This window comes from Schistocerca gregaria, chromosome 3 (assembly GCF_023897955.1).
Source record: "Schistocerca gregaria isolate iqSchGreg1 chromosome 3, iqSchGreg1.2, whole genome shotgun sequence".
Lineage (NCBI taxonomy): Eukaryota > Metazoa > Arthropoda > Insecta > Orthoptera > Acrididae > Schistocerca > Schistocerca gregaria.
In genome coordinates, this window is record NC_064922.1 from 353719302 (window position 1) to 353744840 (window position 25539).

General features: G+C 42.6%; 1 protein-coding gene across 1 annotated transcript in view; it reads right to left on the reverse strand.

Annotated features, from left to right (window-relative positions):
- Window positions 1-24777, reverse strand: part of LOC126355371 (uncharacterized) — a 1038787-nt gene extending 1014010 nt beyond the window's left edge. The window contains exon 1 of the mRNA XM_050005665.1: window positions 24622-24777. The gene's annotated coding sequence lies outside the window, so the exon portion shown is untranslated. The remainder of the gene's footprint in view (window positions 1-24621) is intronic.
- Window positions 24778-25539: the final 762 nt, after the last annotated feature.

Below are 25539 nucleotides of genomic sequence, written 5' to 3' on the forward strand. Positions count from 1 at the left end.
CAGACGGAAATTGAAAGTGTTAAAACACGAACGCCTTGACCGAACTGATCAAAATGATATTCCACTATTTCCACAAATGTGGCATACGTTGTTCAAAATTTGATTCTCGCACAAGTATTATTTTCAGTATTTTAGATGCAGGAATAAACCCATTCCCGGAGATGAAGAACAGTGTCAGTACTTTGTGTCTAAGTCACAAGAACTTTCTAGGTGGTATTGCAGCGCAGCATGCCCAGAGAATTCGCATATACAGATTTTGCCATCTGTCGGACTCTGAGAAAGGTCGAATAATTCCCATGAGGGACACGGGGGCACCGTACCAGACCATCTGGCTGATGAGTTAGGTCACCAATGTAGTAACAAGAGAGGGCGTAGGTCCTTCCACTGCAAACCTAGACGTGAATAGGACGATAACAACATTGGTCTCGCTTCATCGCTCTCTTGTTCTCCTTCGGGTGGGTATCCAGTCAATAATATTGGCGAGAATCGGGTGATAAATGTAGCGGGCTATAGCATAAGGATGTAATCAACGTGACATACGTAGGTTTGGGTCGGTAAGAGGAGCGTGTACGGATAGCAGAAGTGGTTAACAGGGACTGACTCCTGCCCTTGTGCTACATCAATTGTTGGTATGACTACTTGTTGTACTGAAGTGAATGTAGTAGTCGTTTCTTTTCAAAATGGCGGGAGAGTCCATTTTCAGAGAAATATTTAATAATTCAGTGAAAAATACTATTTACTAACTCTTCTGCTGCTTTCTCTTTCTTGGGATCGTTTGCAAAAAGGATCAATTTTGATTGTTGAATGTTAAGTGGAAGGTCATTCACATATATAAGGCATAGGACTGGACCCAAAATTGAACTCTGTGGGACTGCGTTTGTGATTTTACCCCAGTCACTAAAATTTTCTACCGTTCCAAAATTGTCTGAATTATTCAGTACAACTTTTTGCATTCTGTTTGTCAAGTATGATTCAAACCAGATGTGTATAAATCCACCAGTTCCATAAAACTCGAGTTTTTCTGGGAGAGTACTAACACCTACACAGTCGAAGGTCTTGCAAAGATCACAAAAAACTGGCGATGTATTATTATTTAAGGCTTGTACTATTTGATGAGTGAATGTACAAATAGCACTCTGAGGCTATCTGTCTTGTCACCTTTCTTATGAAATGGTTTAATAACTGCTTATTTTAACCTGTCTGGAAAACTTTCTTGTGCCAGCGATGCATTCAATATATCGCTAAGGACATTACTTATTAAGTTGCTACAACTTTTCAGAATTCTTTCCCAAGAGAAGCGAGTGTTTCTTAGTATTTTTTGTAATTGTATTAATCTTCGTGAAAGATGTTGGTGCTATTTTTATTTGATTAAAGTTTTGGAGAATGACTTCTTAATATATTCTCTTGTTTTTCAGCTGACCCATATAATTGTATACATGCGGCTACGTTTAGAAATACCTGCAACTTGAGAATTATCAGTCACGACATTGTCATTTAGTTTCATTATCTCCCTTTGACGATGTCCTCTACAGTTTTAATCTTATTATCTCAATTATTTATTTCTCTCAGGACATGTATATTTTTTTAGTACTCAAGTAAAGACAGATATTGACGTCCTACGGTTCTCACATAGCCCCGTGTCAACGATGTACGCACTCTAAGACTATTATCAAACATTTGCGTCGACAGCACTACAGAACGTGGTTTGGTGCGAGTTTATTACCGAGTTCCACGCGCTGGAGAGAAGAAAACCTTTTGTCTTTATTGATCAAATAGCCTGTCAACATAATTTCAATCTTCTCCTTACAAAAACCATTCCAAAAACGAATCGTACGCACAACTATCACGATCTCGTCAAATTCCATGCCTGGTCCCTCGTTTAGACAATGTTCCCCTACTGCCGACTTTTCACTCTTTTGTGGCCTCGTGTGACATAGAAATTCCACGCACCTGTCCTAAAATGTGCAAACTGAAGGGCCGATGTAACCCTTCCTACGTTGACGCGAAACTTTGTACATGCCAATCTTCCAAGTCCCAAATCATCTTTGATAGAGCTGAGTAGTGCTCTAACCTTCGTAAGTGAACGGAACACACTCTTAATGTCAAATCTTCTAAAAATTATTCCAGTCTTAAAGAATGTGCCTCCAGCATAAGGGATAAAGGACACAATGGTTCAAATGGCTCTGGGCACTATGGGACTTAACATCTGATGTCATCAGTCCCCTAGACTTAGAACTACTTAAACCTAACTAACCTAAGGACATCACACATGCCCGAGGCAGGATTCGAACTTGCGACCGTAGCAGCAGCGCGGTTCTGGACTAAAGGGCCTAGAAATGGCCGGCCACAGCGGCCGGCCATGTTGTTCCTCTCAATAGTATGTTAGGAAGTTTCCTGATTTCCCAGTTTTCTTTATGGTTCCATCCAGTGATGTTGCTCTGAAGCTGACCACATCAGTTTCTCTGTGGAAGTTATTTCTTTATTTTAGCCTTTGGGTAGCTGGTCGTATGCCGAATAGCATAATGGACGTTGATTGAACTCACTTTGTGGGCAGTCGCCTCCCTTCGAATTGTAGATAGTGATTCCAGTCATGTAGTAGATTTTATCTGTGGAAATAGGTTTCAGACAGCCAGTAACGAGTTTGCACATATCATAGATTGCGACATTGAGTTGGTTAATGTGAGAGGACTTGTACCAGAACAGAGAGCTAACTAAGAAAACCTATAAAGCACAAGGGAAGTCTTCTTCTACATTCGCAAACTCATAAACCTCTTTCTCACTTGGGCTGCTACTTCTGAAACTGAGTAGCTGCTTGTGTAGATAACAGTAGCTGCACACCTGAAATGTCTAAGTACAAAAATTAGCCACTCCCGGTTAAGCAATCCCTCTGGAACCATTCAAGGATTAAACATTAGTTTTCCATAGTTCACTGGGGATACTGAATGTACCATGTGACCGGTAAAAAAGAAGATCATTCCAATCCAAGGAAATGTAGAACCTTAGATCTATCTCTCTGACGTCGATTTCTTATATATTTGTAGAGCGTATACTACATTCGCATATAGTGACTTTCAAAGTTAAAGCAGTCCCATGTTCAGGGAATGAGCATAGGGTAGCGTATGCAGGAATCTTGCACCACCGTTCTGTGCAGAGTCCAAGTGGAGGTGATTGGACGTTGGCTTCCTCCGACCTGTTAAGAAGTTTTAAGTGTGTATCTGCGTCGTGTGGATGATTGTGTACGGTTTACAGTAGGGTTTGCATTGACAGGGATGAAGCGAAAGGTGAGGATAAAACTCGGTGCCGGCACACAGACTACTTCTTTCGAGTAACAGCAAAGCGGCCGCTGACCTGAACTTCCACTTCCATAGTGCATATCATCATCAACAGTATCACATGTCCTTGTTTGGTAAACAGTGTGAAGAGGAATCAAGGACCCCGGCACAGAGACTAGTGGTCAGGGACTCTAGGCCACCGTCTCTTCTCTTGCCACGCGACAACCGCCAGTGAAAATGTTCCACCACCAGGATTCTAACCGGCTTACCTTCGAGTCGAACGTGCGGTCGCGACCTCGACTACAGGAGCGGCTAATGTAATGACTTTACTAGAGACCAAGTATTTTCTGAAACGGCCTTGCCGCAGTGGTAACACCGGTTCCCGTCAGATCACCGAAGTTAAGAGCTGTCGGGCTGGGCTAGCACTTGGATGGGTGACCATCCGGTCTGCTGAGCGCTGTTGGCAAGCGGGGTGCGCTCAGCCCTTGTGAGGCAAACTGAGGAGCTACTTGATTGAGAAGTGGCGGCTCCGGTCTCGTAAACTGACAAACGGCCGGGAGAGCGGTGTGCTGGCCACATGACCCTCCATATCCGCATCCAGTAACGCCTGTGGGCTGAAGATGACACGGCGGCCGGTCGGTACCGTTGGGCCTTCCAAGACCTGTTCGGAGGGAGAGAGAGAGAGAGAGAGAGAGAGAGAGAGAGAGAGAGAATTAATTCCTATTCATGAATTAACAAGGTTCCGCAAACCTGGATGACAGTAGGGAGAGGAGCTTAAATTTACGCCGTGTTTCTTGACTTCCAAAAATACATCGATACAGCTATGCACCGTCGTCTAATGAAGTAAAAAAAAAATATGAGGACAGGATATGAGCTTTTCAAATGTGGTGCTACAGAAGAAAGCTGAAGATTAGGTGAGTAGATCACAAAACTAATGAGGAGGTGCTGAATAGAATTGGGGAGAAAAGAAATTCGTGGCTCAACCTGACTACAAGACTGTCTCGGTTGATAGAACACATTCTGAGACATCAGGGGATCACCAGTTTAGTATGGAGGGAAGTCTGACGGGTAATAACTGTAGAGGGAGACCAAGACATTCAAAAGGATGAAGTTGCAGTAGTTATTCGGAGATGAAGATGTTCGCACAAGACAGAATAACATGGAGAGCTACATCAGGCCAGTCTTCGGACTGAAGACCACAACAACAAAGAGCACCACACAGCCACTGTCTTCTCTAAATATTGTGCTCTTATAGACTGTGACATCATGGTGAGATTATGTCGTTAACACCATTTGCGTGTTAAGTAAAATGGTAACTACTTGCATGTAAGAATTGACGTAAAAGTAGATCTGGTCACTGTAATGTTTGTGATTATTATACGTATGGAAAAGGCTACACTACCTGGAAATTTGTGTAAAAAATGGTTCAAATGGTTCTAAGCACTAAGGGAGTTAACATCTGAGGTCATCAGTCCCCTATTCTTAGAACTACTTAAACCTAACTATCCTAAGGACATCACACACATCCATGCCCGAGGCAGGATTCGAACCTGCGACCGTAGCAGCAGCGCGGTTCTGGACTAAAGCGCCTAGAGCCTCTCGGACACAGTGGCTAGCGGAAATTTGTGTACTACGCACCAGTTTACAGCTGTTCCACAAAACTTTGATCATCGAAACCCCGAGGGCTTATAAACAACGAAGGTAGGCACTGTCGCAACTGGATAGATTGATGTATGCAGAGAACTGAATACTTTTAATACAAAAGACAGAATCAATGTATGTAAAGAAAGATGGTTGTCATCCGTGAACAGAATACAAAGAAGGAAAAGTACAAATGAAGTTCTATCGTACAAAGAGAATTGTGGAAGAAACATTGGAATACCAAAGGAACATTGGCAAGAACGTACCCTGTGACCAGAGCAGGCGCATCACTTACTCCTTGAAACAAAAAGAAGAAGAAGAAAAATAAGAAGAAGACGATATTTCCTCGTGGACCATGCTCAAATACTTCACTCTTATTTAATTAGATATTTCACTGAATTCAGATGTATTTTACAACATTAAACACAATATGTAATCCAGGAAACGGAAAAATAAGTCGATCTGAGTCGCTGAATTAAATTTATTTTTATATTCGTTTTTCTGCTTTTCTCACACCATTTATTAGAGGTTTTGTAGAGGTATCGACGTATTCCTTCCACCACAACAATAAGCCTCCGAATTTTTAAGTTAACGTGCGTTTCTGGTGTCACATCATTAAATTTTCGAATGTTTTTCTCTTAGCAACGAACATTTTCATCATTGAGATACAAATACCGAAAAAAATGTTTTGATCTACTTTACTTATACAGGGCAGCTCATCCGTTTAAATTCCTCGTTCAACTACAAATGCACTGTGGTTGTTGATATGATCCAACGCCAAAATATGTAGGATAACAATGTTTTTCTTTTGGAACGCAGGGCGTTTATAAATTAGTTATACGGAAGTAACCTTCAAGTGAGAAACGGGTAAATAACTTACAGAAATATTTGATACCGCATGCAGTGTATCTTCAAGTTTTAGTTACAAATGTACAACGTGGCTACCTTCTGCAAGACGGCAAATACTCCGTCTCTAATAAGTCTCCTGCCAAATGCTATAGAGCAAGCCTTTATTTGTGGTTGCACGTGCTTGTGTTACTCCTTGTCACAGCTCGTCGACGTTCCCCGGAAGCGGAGGAACGAACACTCTGGCTTTTAATGTAACCTCATACACAAAAGGCCACTGGTGGTCACGGTATTGTCCAATTCAAGTCGGCGTATTCCTAACACGCGACAATTTCACGACGACAGTGTGGTGGCTTGTAATCGATTTCTGCTCACCCTATACCCGAACGTTAATCCGTTTCATTTTACCGCATGTATGGAAGGTGGCTTCGTCACTGAACACAATTTTATTAAGAAAATCATCTTCAGTCTTCATTATAGTAAACATTTCCACAAAATGTGCAGCTCGTTTACCTTTGACACTTTCTTTTAAAGTTTACAACAGTTCCAGTTTGCAGGGTTTGAATCACAGCCATTTCCGTAATACCCTCCTTAAAGTAATACTACTCATATTCAACTCTAAGCTGCCACGCCTGTTTAATTTACCCGGACACCGACAGTAAGACAGTCGAACTTGTTCAATTGCTGAGTGAGAAACTGCTCGCTTACCCTGACAGCGTCCTATGTGGTACATAACCAGTTTCGGTAAAACTATTGTGCCAATTAATAACATTTTGTCTTTGAGGTGCTGGTTCGCAATATTTAGTCCTTAACTGTCTCCAAACTGTAACAGCGCGTTTGGATTCATGAAACCATTAAAAACAACACTGCGCACATTCTGCAACGATCTACGACTCTTTGATGACTGTTGGAATAACTCAATCGAGCATGCCACCTGTCGGGAAGGTCGGGGACTAACAGTATTAGGCTGGAATAAAACTTGAAGATTACTGATTTAAAAGGTGCAGCAAACATTTCCGTAAATTATTTACTTTTTCACAATTAAAGGTTAGTTTGTATAACTAATTTATAGACTCCCTGTATATTTGTTCACTCTGGATTGTCGATGGACTAGTAGAGGTTGGTGCAACATTAAAAGTCTTGGAGTAGGCAAACGGAGCTATCTAAAGGTGAATAGCGACTAGGGAATCATTTTACAAGAAGTAGATGCTCGACTGGGATTGATTGCAAAAAATCCTAAGTAAATTGCATCACGAAATGCGCGTCGATTGATTCTGCAGCGTTGTTCGTCAGTGTTCAGATCCTTACAGGGAAGAAGTAAAAGAAAAGATAGACAGCATCCAAAGAAGAGCAGCAGAGTTTGTCATTGGTTCGTTTTAAAAGTGTGAAATTGTCTTGGAGTTTTCAACCAACTCCACTGGCCAGTGCTACAAGAAATGTGTTGTGCCTCACAAGTAGGCTTAGTGTAAACTCCGAGAGTGTACTTATACACGAAGGGTCGGGATATATATTACACGGTCTGATGGTTCAAATGGCTCTGAGCACTATGCGACTTAACTTCTGAGGTCATCAGTCGCCTAGAACTTAGAACTAATTAAACCTAAGTAACCTAAGGACACCACACACATCCATGCTCGAGGCAGGACTCGAACCTGCGACCGTATTGGTCGCGCGGTTCCAGACTGTAGCGCCTAGAACCGCTCGGCCACCCAGGCCGGCTACACGGTCTGACAAAAAGAAAGTGAAGCACCCATATGAGGAGAAGGAAAAGAAATGAGTCTTCACAGGTTGAGAGGTTATATGATGTTATTTCAGTCATTACAAAAACGAGTTAAATTTACAAAGAACTTGGCAATATCAGCCCACTTATCAGTATAACATTGCACTCCCACTAGCATGGTGCATGCAGTGATTCGGTTGGGAATGGTGTTCAAAGCTTTTGTACAGGGACTATATCTCGTTCCCCTTTTATAAATGTTAAAGTAATTAAAGCACCGTTATCACTTTGTAGATGTTACTGTAATTTTTTTCTTGCAAGTTTCAGATTGTGTGAGGCAAACAATGGCTGATACGTCAAATTGCAGTACTGAAGAACGTGTTATTGTAAATTTTTGGGAACAAGAGGGAAATCAAGCCAGGAACACAATGGCAGAGGTTCGTGCTGACTTTCGTACGCGGTTTCAATGAGATACTCCTACGAAACAAACACTGCTGAGATGGCAACAAACTCTTCGCCACAGAATGTGTGAAGGATAAGGGAAGAAGTGGCTGACCTTCCACCGTATAAAAACGTCGGCTCGTTGTGGAGACCGTGGAGAGATCACTAAAAAAAGTCGACGCGTAAAAAATCTGCTGAACTGGATATGCCGTTGTCGGCAATGCAGAAGCACCTGAAACAAGACTTGGTCGTGAGCCCGTTTCGGCCTACACTCGTCCAAGAACTATTGGATGCTGACACGTCTGAGAGTGGAAGCATTTGCGGCTCTCCTCCAGACTTTCGATACGACACCAAAACGAGGCAAAGTCATCTTTTACATCTTCATTTATACTCCGCAAGCCACCCAACGGTGTGGGCGAGGGGCACTTTACGTGCCTCTGCCATTACCTCCCTTTCCTGTTCCAGTCACGTATGGTTCGCGGGAAGAACGACTGTCTGAAAGCCTCCGTGCACGCTCGAATCTCTCTAATTTTACATTCGTGATCTCCTCGGGACGTATAAGTAGGGGGAAGCAATATATTCGATACCTCATCCAGAAACGCACCCTCTTGAAACCTAGACAGCAAGCTACACTGCGATGCAGAGCGCCTCTCTCGCAGAGTCTGCCACTTGAGTTTGCCAACCAACTCCGTAACGCTATCACGGTTACCAAATAACCCTGTGACGAAACGCGCCGCTCTTCTTTGGATCTTCTCTATCTCCTCTATCAACCCGACCTGGTACGGATCCCACACTGGTGAGCAATACTCAAGCATAGGTCGAACGAGTGTTTTGTAAGCCACCTCCTTTGTTGATGGACTACATTTTCTAAGGACTCTCCCAATGAATCTCAAGCTGGCACCCGCCTTACCAACAATTAATTTTATATGATCATTCCACTTCAAATCGTTCCGCACGCACACTCCCAGATATTTTACAGAAGCAACTGCTACCATTGTTTGTTCCGCTATCATATAATCACACAATAAAGATCCCTCTTTCTATGTAGTCGCAATACATTACATTTATCTATGTTAAGGGTCAGTTGCCACTCCCTGCACCAAGTGCGTATCCGCTGCAGATCTTCCTGCATTTCGCTGAAATTTTCTAATGCTGCAACTTCTCTGCATACTACAGCATCAACCGCGAAAGGCCGCATGGAACTTCCGACACTATCTACTAGATGAGTGCTAGTTCTGCAAGGTTCGCAGGAGAGCTTCTGTGAAGTTTGGAAAGTAGGAGACGAGGTACTGGCGGAAGTGAAGCTGTGAGAACGGGGCGCGAGTCGTGCTTGGGTAGCTCAGATGGTACAGCACTTACCCGCGAAAGGTAAAGGTCCCGATTTAGAGTCTTCCTTTATTCTTCTCTTGGAGAATTGCGGAATTAAAGAGACATGTTGGTTTTAGCATGATGGGACACCTGCCCATTATGCCACCGCAGTAAGCGAATATGTTATTAAACCCCTTTCTGGGCGTTGGATCGATCGCTGTTCTCCCGACGTCCCGGCATGACTCGGCTGACCACCACGAAGCCCAGAACTCACCATGTCTAATAATTCGATATGTGAGTTCATAAACGATATCGTTTCACAAATGACGTGAGAGACGCTGTGAGATAAGCTTTCAATGAAGTTACATCAGCAATGTTCCGAAAAACGTCGCACAAAACCTGGCGCATTATCCTTTGCCATGAGAATGACAGTGCACAAGTAGTGGTTCATATCTCAAGGAACTCTAAACATCTATTCTCCTCCCCCCCCCCCTCTCCCCTCCCCGTCAGAGGGTTCATCGAACTACCTTCAAAATTCTCTATTATACCAATCTCGTATAGCGCACGGAAAGAATGAACACCTATATCTTTCCGTACGAGCTCTGATTTCACTTATTTTATCGTGGTGATCGTTCCGCCCTATGTAGGTCAGTGTCAAGAAAATATTTTCGCATTCGGAGGAGAAAGTTGGTGATTGGAATATCGTGAGAAGTTTCCGTCGCAACGAAAAACGCCATTCTTTTAAAAATTTGCAGCCCAAATCCTGTATCATTTCTGTGACACTCTCTCTCATATTTAGGAATAATACAAAACGTGCTGCCTTTCTTTGAACTTTTTCGATGTACTCTGTCAGTCCTACCTGGTAAGGATCCCACACCGCGCAGCAGTATTCTAAAAGAGGACGGACAAGCGTAGTGTAGGCAGTCTCCTTAGTAGGTCTGTTGCATTTTCTAAGTGTCCTTCCAATAAAACGCAGCCTTTGGTTGGCCTTCCCCACAACATTTTCTATGTGTTCTTTCCAATTTAAGTTGTTCGTAATTGTAATACCTAGGCATTTAGCTGAATTTACGGCTTTTAGATTAAACTGATTTCTCGAGTAAGCGAAGTGTAACGCGTTCCTTTTAGTACTCACGTGAATAACCTCACACTTTTCGTTATTTAGGGTCAACTGCCACTTTTCGCACCATTAAGATCTGTTGTTCAGGTTATTGATTTAAGTTTAGGCGTTTATGTTGATTATTAAAGGGAGGAAAATGGACTTTGTGGCCTGCCCGTATGTCCTTCACAAACTGGCCCACAACTTTTGTAACTGGTCTTTAATATCCTCAATACCGGCACTGGGGCGACTTGATGTACGATCTGATCCGACACGCGTTCTATCAAAGACAGTTGGCCCAGGCAGCATCTCAGCATCACGCAGACACTTCAAAGGGAAACGTACCAGGAGCGGATGAGCATTGTCCTGTTGAAAAAATGGTACCATGATGTTGTTGCAAGACAGGTAACACATGAAGACGCGGGATCTCTGCAACGTAACGTTGTGCCGCCAGAGTTCCCTTAATTACTGTCAACGGTGACTCGAGGCATAACCATTGACTCTGCACACCTAATGCCAGAACTAATACCGTTGCGCCTCTCCTAAACTCTGGAAGACTGGGACCTCTCCCCAAGTCGCCGCCATACTCGCCAACGTCGTCCGACGTAGTGTAGAACCGCATTTCGCGGCTAAACACAATGCGATGCTATTCATCAGCGCTCCTTGCTTCCCTCTCAAAACACGACTGTTAACACAGCCGCTTGTGTTGTGGTGTTAACGGCAGCATACGAATGGGACGGTAATTCCTTAGCCCGACTGCTGCCAGTCTCCGACCAGTGGTATGGATTGACACCGAGTGTTTCAGGCAGATCAATATTTGTGGTTGGGTGACAGCCGTAAATGTGCGATGTGCTGAGTGCAGAAGACGGTGGTTCTCTTCTATGGTGGTCACTTGTGGCCTACCTGGACTTTGATGACGCTATGCACTCCCTTATATGCCCGTGCAGTCCAACACAGGAACACCGTCAAATCCGAGTACCCCACAACTCTGTTGTTGTTGTTGTTGTGGTCTTCAGTCCTGAGACTGGTTTGATGCAGCTCTCCATGCTACTCTATCCTGTGCAAGCTTCTTCATCTCCCAGTACCTACTCCAGCCTACATCCTTCTGAATCTGCTTAGTGTATTCATCTCCTGGTCTCCCTCTACGATTTTTACCCTCCAAGCTGCCCTCCAATACTAAATTGGTGACCCCTTGATGCCTCAGAACATGTCCTACCAACCGATCCCTTCTTCTGGTCAAGTTGTGCCACAAACTTCTCTTCTCCCCAAACTATTCAGTACTTCCTCATTAGTTATGTGATCTACCCATCTAATCTTCAGCATTCTTCTGTAGCACAACATTTCGAAAGCTTCTATTCTCTTCTTGTCCAAACTATTTATCGTCCAAGTTTCACTTCCATACATGGCTATACTCCATACAAATACTTTCAGAAAATACTTCCTGACACTTAAATCTATACTCGATGTTAACAAACTTCTCTTCTTCAGAAAAGCTTTCCTTGCCATTGCCAGTCTACATTTTATATCCTTTCTACTTCGACCATCATCAGTTATTTTGCTCCCCAAATAGCAAAACTCCTTTACTACTTTGAGTGTCTCATTTCCTAATCTAATTCCCTCAGCATCACCCGACTTTATTCGACTACATTCCATTATCCTCGTTTTGCTTTTGTTGATGGTCATCTCATATCCTCCTTTCAGGACACTATCCATTCCGTTCAACTGCTCTTCCAAGTCCTTTGCTGTCTCTGACAGAATTACAATGTCATCGGCGAACCTCAAAGTTTTTATTTCATCTCCATGGAATTTAATACCTACTCCGAATTTTTCTTTTGTTTCCTTTACTGCTTGCTCAATATAAAGATTGAACAACATCGGGGAGAGGCTACAACCCTGTCTCACTCCCTTCCCAGTCACTGCTTCCCTTTGATGTCCCTCCACTCTTATAACTGCCATCTGGTTTCTGTACAAATTGTAAATAGTCTATCGCTCCCTGTATTTTACACATGCCGCCTTCAGAATTTGAACGAGAGTATTCCAGTCAACATTGTCAAAAGCTTTCTCTAAGTCTACAAATGCTAGAAACGTAGGTTTGCCTTTTCTTAATCTAGCTCCTAAATAAGTCGTAGGGTCAGTATTGCCTCACGTTTTCCCATATTTCTACGGAATCCAAACTGACCGTCCCCAAGGTCAGCTTCTACCAGTATACCGCACGATTCGACCAGGTGGCCAAATGGTGACGTCATTCTGTCAGATGCTGAAGCCGCTGTTTCACACAGGTACGCGGCATCTCTCTATCCTTCACAGAGATCAATCAAAATCTGGCGCTAGTAACTCCCCATGTGTAACCTACCAGGCTTGGTATCAACACTACGCACGAACAATATCTATGCACTCTCATGTCACAGCGAATTAAAACTCTAATCATTTCCTTACTCACCAATGATTTACCATATCAAGCAATGTGTCTCCTCCAACCATCGGCTTTGCCGCAGTGATAACTTCATTTCCCGTCAGATAACCGAAATTAACCGCTGTAGGATCAGCTCACCGTCCATGTCTACCCAGCGCTGATAACACATGGGGTGAGGCGATTTGAAGAGTTGCTTGGCTGAGAAGTAGCGGCTCCAGTCACGAAAACTAACAACGACAGGGAGAGCGTTGTGCTGACCACATGCCCCTCCGTACCCACATCCAGTAACGCCTATGGGCTGAGGATGACACGGCGGTCGGTCAGTATCTTTGGACCTTACGAGGTCTGTTCGGTCGCACTAAATGAATCTTCTCCCACATACATCTTGCGAAGTGACCATAACGATAAAATCAGAGAAATTCGATTGGAGACTAACCGAAAAGGCATCTTCCCTGCACCTGTACCGCGTCTAGAACAGGAAAGGAAGAAACCGTTTTGGTTCGCTGAAGTACCCTCCGCCGCAGACTGGATATTGGCTTGCAGATTATAGATGCAGACTACAGACGTAGGTGTGCTGTATCTACCGCTGGCGCTGCGGTAAAATCCTGGATTTGCATTGTGAAACATATGAATTTTAACCGTAATGGCCTTTGTTCTAACTGACAAAAATTTATTGCATTCAGAAATGGCGTAAATATTTTTATGGGTACGTCGGTTTGACTGAATAGTCGCCCTGCAATGAGAGTAAAGAATAAAGTGTATTCAACTACACATACATATATACTTTACTGAAAAACTACACAAAAGAGTTTGCAAATTGCGTAAAATTTATGAATGATACCATAGAACAGATTAACCTACGACTACGACGTAATATATGCAATATCGTGAGTGGGTTGCCATCCATACGGACCTTCTACCAGTAGACTGACGCACTAACGCTTAGAAGTCCTTAAAAATAGGTTAGCGTGGCTGTAGTAGTGCTTGTTCTTAAAGTGCATAATGTAATTTAAGGTTAAGATAAGAAACTTTTGCAGTAGTGTTCAACTGTCAAGAATTATTGTAGAAGTCAATTATAACGTGTTTTAAAAAGCATGACTGGTGGCCTCAGACAACAGCGAATGACCAGAAGACAATTCCAGAGACAAAGATCTGAGTCCTTGTAGTGTGGTAAGATGATAAATGAATAAATCATCAGTGTACCTTGCAACTATAATTGGCTTAAATTGCTAGTGCCCGACATTACATCTGTGCTGTATTGGTTGCAGAACGTTCGTTGTCGTGACTAGAGACTGAGTGGAGAGGCTCCAATAGTGTACTGATCGCAGCAGAAAACTACTATTATACAAAGAACGTACCAAAACATAGAACGTTTCCCAAAACCTGCACTCTCCGTTTTTCTGCTTCGTTATTAAAAAATATCAGAGATTTTAAGACTAGCGATAAACTAATTCTGGAAGAAATAACGAAACAAGATTAAAGTTACCATATTGCCGACAACGATATAATTAAAGACATGGCTTTAACGCAGTAACTCAGTTGAACATAGACGGAGAAGGAAATTAGGTGCGGAATTATCCTCAAGTAATATACATAAACAACGAACAGCTGAAACTTCCTAGCACATTAAAACTGTGTTCTGTGAAGTTTGGAAAGTAGGAGACGAGGTACTGGCGGAAGTAAAGCTGTGAGGAGGGGGCGTGAGTCGTGCTTGGGTAGCTCAGATGGTAGAGCACTTGCCCGCTAAAGGCAAAGGTCTCGAGTTCGAGTCTCGGTCCGGCACACAGTTTTAGTCTTCCAGGAAGTTTCATATCAGCGCACACTCCGCTGCAAAGTGAAAATCTCATTCAACGAACAGCTGAACCAACATAGCCGGACAGGGATTTAAACCGCTGATGCGATCTCAATGTCCTTAACCACGCACCGTCTTCCCGGTAATACATCATAATAAGAAACACCGACTGTTCATTCCAGCAGTGTGCACTTTATAACACAGGTCATATTTTATCATTTGTAATTCATAAAAACAGCACAGAAAATATGAAAACATTGAAAATATTAGTGGCGTTTTTTCTCAGACCCAAGAGAGGGGCAATGTTGAGTATAAAACATGTATCCGCTCTTATCCTAAATATTTTAAGGCGCATAACGAAGCTCTAGTAGCATGCTTACAGTTCTAGATTTTGCCTACATCATCGACCACAAAAAAACTGGGCAACTTTCAATAGACAACAGCACTAAGCTAGGAAACACTACGGTAACTCAGAAAGACCGCGTCAGGAATTTAAACCTCGACCAGAGGCGACGGAAACGGAAAAAAAATGAATTTCAAAAGCTCTTGCTCGAACATGACGGACAAAAGTTGACTCGAAATAACAGAACTGGTGTATCTTCGTCGTGTTATTCGAGTGAAAACAAATTTGACGCCCATTCGCATGGAAAGCACAAAAGTTGGCTCGGAATAACAAAACCTGTTTATCTTGTCATATTTTTTCGAGAGAAAACAAATCTGAAATAACAAGCGATGTTTTATGCTGTATCTGCGTAAAGGTTGGAGCAGGACATGGGATGAAGTTTGCCGCCGTTGTTGTCAATAACAGGTTCGGCACTCCAATTAAAAGTTTATTCGTACTGCAATTGACTCCTGTCTATTTCCGCCACCGACGGCAGCAGTCGTAGAAACGATAAAAAAACGCCAACGACCGAATGAATATTTACGCCCTCTCCAATGACGAATCAGTTTCAACCACCAGATGCACTATCATTTTTTCTATTAAATATTTGAATGGTGTTAAACAAGATTCTCTAGTAACTACATAATAGATTTTTGTCTGAATTTTCATACCCAAACAATGAGTTGGAAACTGGAAAATGGGGTATCAGACTGACCAACTTGAGGAGTAGTTAAGCAAAAAGATATTTAATTGCTTGAACGCAATCAATTTTTTAAGGGAAATTTAATTAGAGATTTGAGGGAAAGTTAAAATATTTCACGAACAGCTGCTGCTACGTAAGTGATATGTCAAAAAGTTCATCTCTTCTACTTCTAGCTATTCTGTGCGTAAAATGTTACATTGGCGTGCCATTTAACGGTAAATAAAAAAACGTGAAATAAAATAAAGTTTAGGAGAACACGTCCATTTTTTTCGGGGGGGGGGGGGGGGGGGGATGATTTGCCTAAAAGTAAGAAGAAAGTACTCGTTGATTAGAGAAACATTTGACGGGCCTTTGAATGATGCTCGAAATCATATGCACCGATCGAGATACCGAATAAGAATTTAAACTCAGTGTTTAGCTTAGAACGTCAAAGAGTACTAGGGAGTACTAGTATGTTTTATGTGGACCGTGAAGTTTCATTTGCTATACATGGTTTCGAGTATCATTCGAAGACGTGTCAAATGTTTCTCTAATGTATTTTATTTCTTGCTTTTAGACAAATCATTAGACAAAATATTTGACATTTTTTAACTTTTTTCCTGGAAGTCTAATATTGAGGTTCTTTTTTTTTTACGGGAAATGCCTCTCGACATTGTAAATTAATGCACCCTTCTTCGTCGCGTATCTACGTACGATGCCACAGTCTGTGTTCCACGCGCAGATGGAACTTACATTTCAAAATGTGTGTTTCTTCATAGTACGAAAATGACAAAGAAGGTTTTCATTTACAGCAGAGTACTTGATATAACAGCTTGCGACTTCTACACGTCCATCATAGAGAACATCAACTGACAAAACTTATCTTGAAACTTCCTGGCAGGTTAAAACTGTATATCGGAACCTTCCACTACTCAGACATAAGTTACGACTCACACTCACCTCTTACTAGCCGTCAGTACCTCTCTCCCATTTTTCAAACTTCGCAGATGCCCTGCTGCGAGACTAGAACTTGCAGATGAAAGTCGCATAGAAAAGTCTTAGCTACATTTTAGGAAATATTTCCAGAATGAATCTTCCACTTCAGTGGGGTGTGGCGTGTTCTAAAGCTCTCTAGCAGATTAAAACTGAAACGGTGAGGACAGGTCACGAATCGTAGCTACATAGTTCAGACGTTAAAAGCGCGTTCAGTGAACGGACTGTTCTGGGTTCGAGAGCAGGCCTAGCACACAGTTAAATCTGACAGAATCGTTTCTGGAGAATGAAATAATCATTCCGAAAACAGTCGTCCTCAAAAGATACCGAATGAAAGTCGAATAGTCCCTAAATGGTGATACTGTTACTCAGAGTTGAGTCCGATATGTATTCGTTTGTCGACCTTGAAAAAACGTTCGACGATGTCAAATGGTCCAAGATAATCAAATTCTAAGAAAAATAGGGGTAAGCTATAGAAAACACGAATAATATGGAACATGAACAAGAACCAAGAGGGAACAATAAGACTGGAATATCTGGAACTAAGTGCTCGGATTAAAAAGGATGTAAGACAAGAATGTTGTCTCACCCCTACCAAGAATGTCGTCTTTCGCCCCTGCTGGTCAATCTATACATGGAAGAAGCAATGACAGAAATAAAAGAAGAATTCAAGAGTGGGGTCAAAGCTCAAAGTGAAAGGATATTAACGGTAAAATTCGCCGAGGCCATTCTTATCCTAAATGAAAGAGAAGAAGTATTACATGATCTGTTGAGTGGAATGAACATTCTAATAAGTACGTAATATGAACTGAGAGCAAATCGAAGAAAGACGAAAGTAATGAGAAGTAGCAGAAATGAGAAACTTAACAACAGAGTTGGGAATCACGAATCAGACGAAGTTAAGGAATTCTGCTACGTAAGCAGGAAAAAAAACCTCATGATGTACGGCGCAGGGAGGACATAGAAAGCAGACTAGCACTGCGAAACAGGACAGTCCCAGCCAAGAGAAGTCTACTAGTATCAAACATAGGCCTTAATTTGAGCAACAGGTTTATGAGAATGTACATTTGGAGCACAGTATTGTATGGCAGTAAAACATGGACTACGGGAAAAGCGGAACATACGAGAATCAAAGCATTTGAGATGTGCTTCAGTCGAATGTTGAAAATTAAGTGCGCCGGTAAAGTAGGGAATGAGGAGGTTCTCCGCAGAATCAGAAAGGACTAATGGAAAACAATGACAGAAATAAGGGATAGGATGATAGAACATCACTTAAGATGTCATGGAGTAACTTATAGAGGATTAAAAACTGTAAGTGAAGACAGAGAATTGAATACATCCAGCAAATAGTTGAGGCCGTAAGTTGCAAGTGCTACTCTGAGATGAAAAGTTTGGCACGGGAGAGAAAAATTCATGGCGGGCCGCATCAAACCCGTCCGAAGGATGATGAGGAAAAAAAAAAAAAAGAGTCTACTCGTCTGATCTGAAACTACTGGATGTAAATACGACTTTTAAAATGGCAGATTGTAATTTTGCTAGGCCACTTATTAATTTTTGAATTTGTGATCGGTTCTACAGTTCAGTCAAGTACGTACTCCTCCTTGATATGCAAAATTCAAACTGGAATATTTTTTCCCTCGTACATAAATACTGAATGTAGCTAGCTGCTTCAGTTTTACTCCGTCCTCTGAACTTCCGTAAAACTCTCCCCCCCCCCCCCCCCCCCCCTCTACATGTGACTTGTACATGGGGGTTTTCACGGTCTAAGAACATGGACTAATCTCACATAGCAACTCTGAACATCGTAGGTTTAGCTATTTCAGTGTACGAATTAAAAACTTATGCTACTTAACGAATAGCCAACGGCCTAGCTGCAGTGGTAACACCGGTTCCCTTCAGATTACCGAAGTTAACCACTGTCGGGCTTTGTTAACACTTGGATGGGTCACCGTCCGAATCTCCCAACTGCTGGGGCAAACGGGGTGAACTCAGCCCTTGTGATAGCAGTTGAGAAGCTGCTTGGTGGAGAAGCAGAGGCACCGGTCACAAAAACTTGCAACGGCTGGGATAACGGTGTGCTGACCACATGCTCCTCCGTATCCGCATACGGTGACTCCTAATGGCTGCGGAAGTCTCGGCGGCTGGCCTTTCAAGGTTTGTTGGGATAATGTTTGTCTGTTATTTAACAAATGAGCCATCTGTGATCCTTGGCATTCAGGTGCAACACACAAAAACTTTCGTCGAAAATCCAGATAGTCTTCCATTTCCCAACACTTATAAGAAATAAGTAGGAACATATAAGTCAAACTCGTAGCCAATCTCATCCTCGTAAGGATGTTTTAATTGCAGGCAGTAAAATTCCAAAAACTATATAAGATACACAAAATGAAACTGCTCCGGAAAACATTTCTTGCATAATAAGATAGGCAACGCAGCTTACATCATCCGCGTCCACGATGGGTGACACACGTTGAATTGTCTCTTAAGGTTCTACCTTAAGGTGCATGAAATATTTCCGCGCCACTTTTACTATATTTTGCCCACCCTGAACATAGCACGTCGGGAAATGTCTCGGTGAGCAATTTTTCTATCTTCATCAACTTGGGTGAATTCCATTTGCCTTACATTAGCTGGCACACATGTGAAGCGGACTTAACACGTACCCCACATCTGCTAATCTGAAGAATGGTACGCATGCAGTTTCCCTTGAAAATTTTTCCGAGTTTTGTGAAGTATAATTCATGGTTACAAATCGCACAATTTCCGGCACATGACATGGAGACGGTAACTGGCACGGAGACAAAGAAGAAAGTGTAGTAAACTACGCACACAGCATTCTCTTCTGATCTGATTTACCTTTGCTGTCAACGAAATCGTACCACACGGAGACCGATGGACCAGTGTGTTGACTTCACCAACGAAGTTCGAATGCAACTTTAAAAATACTACAAATCGTCTCCAGAAGGCACTTAGAGGAATAAATAAATGTACTACCAGTTCACAGCATTATGACCGAATTTCGTACACTTGGTAGAGAGAGATTCGTCGTTTTGATGCGATTTTGAGACCATCAAATAATCCAAAAGTTGGAGGATATCGTGAATTTATGTGCATGTGATTGTTCCTCCAGTTAATACGATATTTATTGACTTTTTTCCAAAAATTCTGTATTTAATCAAATAAAGAATGCGTAGTCTTATTCATTTCAAATGCCCCTATCGCTGTTATTTTATGCAATCCACAGTGTATTTCCTGGCCTTCATAAACCACACGCGAGATTTTCATATTCTCTTGCTCGCTACGCGCAAACTGTTAGTCCTACAGATAAAATGAACTGAATCTTTTTGTAGGAAGTTAAATGTAGTTAAATTTTGTCCCGGGATACGTTTTCTCTAGAAGACGTAGTTTTGGAGTTATTCAAGAATGAGGTACAAAAGTTATTTTCAAACGCACCCCCACTCCCACACTTGCAGCCCCCTCCCCCCAGCCCCTCAGGATTTCTGGTATATTGCTCGTGGTACTCCCTCCTACCACTGTACAAATATTTGTGACTGTACGAACTATTTGCCACATTCGACCTTTTTTTTAACCTTCATTGTGTGGCATTATTACGCTACGGGCTTAGTAGCGCACTTAAAAATTGTAAAACTAACGTTCGTGTAAATTTTACCAAACAATTTTGTGAATTTTTAACACAATAAAATAAATAATTACATCGTTACATTCGTCAGGCCTTCTGACTACGAAACTGCTGTGCTTGTAAGGGTTAACTTGGACCGAATTGTCAGGGTAATTAATTTTAGCGAAATATTTACAAAATTCGTTTTTCTGTTATTACTGTCAGAGGCACGTTTAAAATAATAACGTTAACGAAATAGCTGTCTGTGCCGGTGACGCAACAGCCCTATCAACAGAAATAAAAAAAGGTCGAATATCGGGAATAGTTCGCGTAGACGGAAATTTTTGTACCGTGGTAGAACGGTGTGCCACGAACAACATAGAAATACCGCCTGGTGAGGGATGAGTGTGGGGTAGAGGTGAGTTTGAAGCTCTCTTCCCTTTTTTTAATAACTAGAAAACCGTGTCCTCTAACGAAAACGAATCCCAGCACAAAATTTAACTACATTAAATTTCCTACAAAAAGATCCTCCTCGTTTCTTGCATAGGACCAATAGCTGGCGCGTAGCGGTCAAGAGAATATGAAAATCTTTCGCTTGGTCTACGAAGGCAAGCTATAACATTACAGGTTGTTTAAAATGACAGCGGTAGGAGCAGCTAAATCACCCTGTGTAAGTGGCATTCAAATGAAAACGAGACAGTTGGAAAAGAAAGTAAGTAAACTGTTTATTCATAACATGTAAGCTTTCACGGCCGGCGTCTGCATTAATTAAAACTTCCGGGATGAATTGCTGTGGTCCATATATAAAACTGCTTCTCCTTCCTGACGTTCGTTGCCTACTGCGGGCAACATCTTCTGAGGTGAGTCGGCTGACGCACGACGCCCCTTAGCTACCCCAGGTGAGTATAAAATTACGTGTAGCTGTGGCATGGTTTATATTAGAACCACTAAAAGGAGTGTTAATACCCGCCTAACGGAACACAAAAGGAACTGTAGATTGGGACAAATTGATAAATCAGCTGTAGCGGAACACGTTTTCAAAGACGGTGATCGCGAAATAAAATTTAGTAAGACAAACGTGATACCTAGGACTTCACACTATTATACCCGCATGTATAGAGAAGCTATAGAGATCTACAAGCACGAAAATAATTTTAATAAAAAGAAGAAGGATTAAAACTAGACAAGATATGGCGGTCGACTGTACCAACGAAGTGACTATCGATTACGTATAATCGAGAGAGATGGCACTAGCCAGAGATAGTTTTAAAGTCGAAAGCACATGATCAGTGGTGGCGCCATCTGAGCGCTCCATATAAGAGGGACCTCGAGCGCCTAGCAGCCAGTCGCCGACTCACCTCAGAAGATGTTGCCCGCAGTAGGCAACGAAACGTCAGGAAGGAGAAGCAGTTTTATATATGGACCACGGCACTTCAGTCCGGAAGTTTTAATTAATGAAACTGTTTATTATTTCAAAAGTAGTTGCCTTAGCTGTTAACACATTTATCTCACCGTGATATATGACAATCTCTCCATGGGTAAATGTGGTTGAATACGAAACCATGATTGTACCCAGAACCTTTTAGTTTGAAGCAAATCAACGACCACGAATGTCTTTCTTTAGGACTCCAAAAATATGGAAATCGCTTGGGGAGAGATCGGGACTGTATGGAGTATATGTAAGGTCTTCCCAGCGAAAGTTTGCAGTGTAGTCGAAACAACCTTGGCAAGTTGTGGGCGGGCATTATCTGCAGCAGAATGTCGTCCATCAACAGTTCTGGAGGTTTGAACTTGATGACGAGCTGCAGTTTTTGCAAAGTTTCCAAGTAGCATTGAGCGTAAACTGTGGCACCGTGTTCCAGAGTGATTTCCCTAAATCGCTCTAGGCAAATGCCGGGATGGTTCCTTTCAAAGGGCACGGCCGCCTTCCTTCCCCGTCCTTCCCTAATCCGATGAGACCGATGACCTCGCTGTCTGGTCTCCTTCCCCGAACCAACCAACCGTGTTCCAGAAAGACAATTAGCAGTGGGTTGACGGACGGCATCGTTCTGTTGCAGGACAATGTCCGCCCACATGTTGCCAAGCTTGTTTCGTGTACGCCCCGGCGTTTCGCTGGGAAGCCCTTACACATCCTCCATATACTCCCGATCTCTCCCCATGCGGTTTCCATAGTTTTAAAGTCCGGAAGAAAGACATTAGTGGCAATTGATTTGCTTCGGATGAAGAGCTGCTCGCCTGTGTATAATCATGGCCCCGTAGGCAACAGCAAACTTTTTTCATGAAGGCATTGATTGTCTTGTCTCATAAAGCGATAAAGGTATTAACAGTTACGGCAATTACTTTGGAAATAATAAGGTTTATTTACTTTTTGTCATATGTCTCGTTTTCCATTGACTGTCCCTTATAAGCACGATTAGGGATTGATACGGTAGATGAAGAAATAGTTGCTTGCTATGCCAGAGAAACATATTTCACTAAGCGTAGGATTGTACTATTCCTAGCACACCCTGCTCATCGATGTCATGGAATCATTTTCGTCTAACTTTGCCTCCAAATAATGTATTGCGCAAAACTACAGCGAGAACCTAACTGAAGCAACTTTCTATGCTCTATGCTCGACAAATTCTAATCAGAGACTAAGAATGCTGCTGTGCACTACTGTCAACGTTTTGAGAACCCACATCCAGTACTAATAGGGAAAATTACCTCCTGTATCTTACAGCCCGCAGACTGACGACAAGGGCAAAAGAGAAAATCAGGTATAGGGACAAAGGCACCGATATTGTTTCATGCCGCTTGCCATTCACCAATGGAACAGAAAGAGGAAGATACCCTCCGCCTCGCACTTTATGATGGTGGCGTAGGGGTATACAGTAAATGCTCATATTTTGTGAAATTGTATTCGTATTTGCATATTGAATGACTGCTCGCCGTAGTTTCACGCACCTTGTCGCTTCTTCCTGAAGCACGATAGTTATTTGTAACGACTGAAACAAAAGTGATCTTTTCTGCTATAGGTATTCTAACGTCTAGCAAACAGCATTACAGCGAAATTACTTGATGAAAGCACAACCAGGGCAAAAATATGTTATGTATCTCTTATAATTCCTCTGGAAACGTTACAACATACACAGCACTTCCTCAGTTTCTTTCACTGCGATTTTCGTCTGTTTGGTACACTACAAGAAAAACTGAAAGAAGGCAAATTTTCCATTGAAAGTGACTCCCAGGAGGGTATCTCTCACATTTCCAGCGTACTACCAAGAAGGTTCGCGAGGCTGACTCCAGAGTTTTGTTTTAAACAATGGGTTCTTGATTCAGGGCTTGTCAAGCACGTGACTAGCAACGTATGTACGTTTAGACTCCTTCTTTTGTCCTTTCCACATCGTATAGTAACATAATTCCAATTATTGACACGTAAATATTTATGAAAAATCGTGATGTCACTTCTTTATTGAAACTGCCAATTCTGGTGAAACAGACCGTCTTCAGGCATGAAGAACAACATTAATTCTACGTCATGCGACTAAACACGATCATTTTATCTAGATCAGCGCCATATATTAATTACATAAAAGTTATAGGAAGTCAGCAGAATATCATTTATGCATTACACAAAATGTGAGGGCACGCTTGTGTTTCGCCTTGACAGCATTTTGTCTTATGTATAAATCGGCTATCTTGCGGAATTCTGTAATTTTGATACAGAAACAAATGATCATATTTGATCACAAGACCTGTAATTAATGTCGTCCTTCATGGCTGAAGGTGGTCTGTTGTTTGACCGAAGTTGGTGGTATTAACAAACAAGGGACATACAGCTATTGTGCCAAACCAAGACTTTTCAATAACACTATCCTCCTATTGTAATACTGGTTTCCCTCATTTTCTTTAATACTGAGCATTACTCATGCTTTCAGGGTAATACTAGAAGAGTCGGCAAAGACTCGCCATTTAGTCTCCTGAAATATCCAAATATTCATAAGCTAGCTTTAAAGGTTCATCATAAGGTGGTCACATCTACATTACATCGTCAACAAACTTGACAGCGTCATCTGTAGCCTAGATGAAAATAGGAACATGGTATTTGTATTCGTCGGTGGTACAACTCTGGGACAATCTTCATGTTTTATTGTCACATAATGTACTGTAACTGTCATGATTTGATGATTACTGAGTCATGAAATCTGGCTGACAAGTATAAAAAAAATTCAGGTGACTTAATTGCGACTGGGTGTTTTGCTGCATCTGTCTTGTATTCTAGGCTCGTTCTTGTTTATGTAAATAAAGGGATAACTTGGAGTCGGCAGGACTTAATGAGCGATTAACAGGCGTAACTGGAGCTCACTCGGGTGGACGAGACGGCATTAACACTTGCAGGCTATGTAGAGAAAACAGAGCGCTTCGGGTTGCACTGACCTCCGTTCTGCCGAAGTGGCCGCCACTGCCCAGGAGGATCTCAGGCGCGGCCGTCGTTCCGCACGGCGCAGCACGGGGCGGACACACGCAGCGGAGAGCGGCGAAGCGTGGCGTGGGCGGGCCGGCGCACTACCACCTGCGATCCTGCGCACCGCATGTGAGTCCCGCGCGAACCGAGCAAGCGTCACCCGTGGCGGTCGGGCCGCGACTGGCTACCGCGGCGCCCGCACCCGCGCCCGTGGCAGCCGCTAGTGACAGCAGACAGTCGCCGCGCATGCGCAGAGCGCGCCGCCGCGCGCTCCCCCACCCCCTGCGACAACTGTTGCACCCACAATTACACGCAAGTGCCCTCTCGATTTCCGGCCGGGCTGCACCAGCTCGCGCCTGCTTCCATTCCGAACCGCGGCACGTTTACACCCGGACCAACGCGCTAATCTCGTGCAGCGAATGCTTCCATGTTTCTGACTGATTCCGGCTTGACAACAAGATTAACTTATTTTTAATATTTGAAGCCATTCTTCCTCAAACGCTACTGCAATTATGTTTTTATGTAGATGAGAATAAAGTCTGGTCAACACGTAAAGTTTTGTCGTCAGTCTTGCATGATCGTGGCAGAATCGCCAAATAACACGTTACGTGTGGATGGAAGTTTGACAGTCTCTCATTAACTAAATGAAGTTTGACAAAGACTGACTGGCTCGAGCTTTATGTACATGCAAGACTACCGACAGGTCTGTGCATCAAGGCACACGTCAGTCTTATCGCTCACACTTAGCTCTGTAGCCTGTGTACTCTCGGTGACGCCAGATGTTCCAGCTGTTCTTTTATTGCTTATAGTGGCGAAAGAAAATGGTAGACTTGCGACACGACTGACGAATGTTTTTCCGAGTTCGCAGAGATGTACTAAAGTTTTCATTG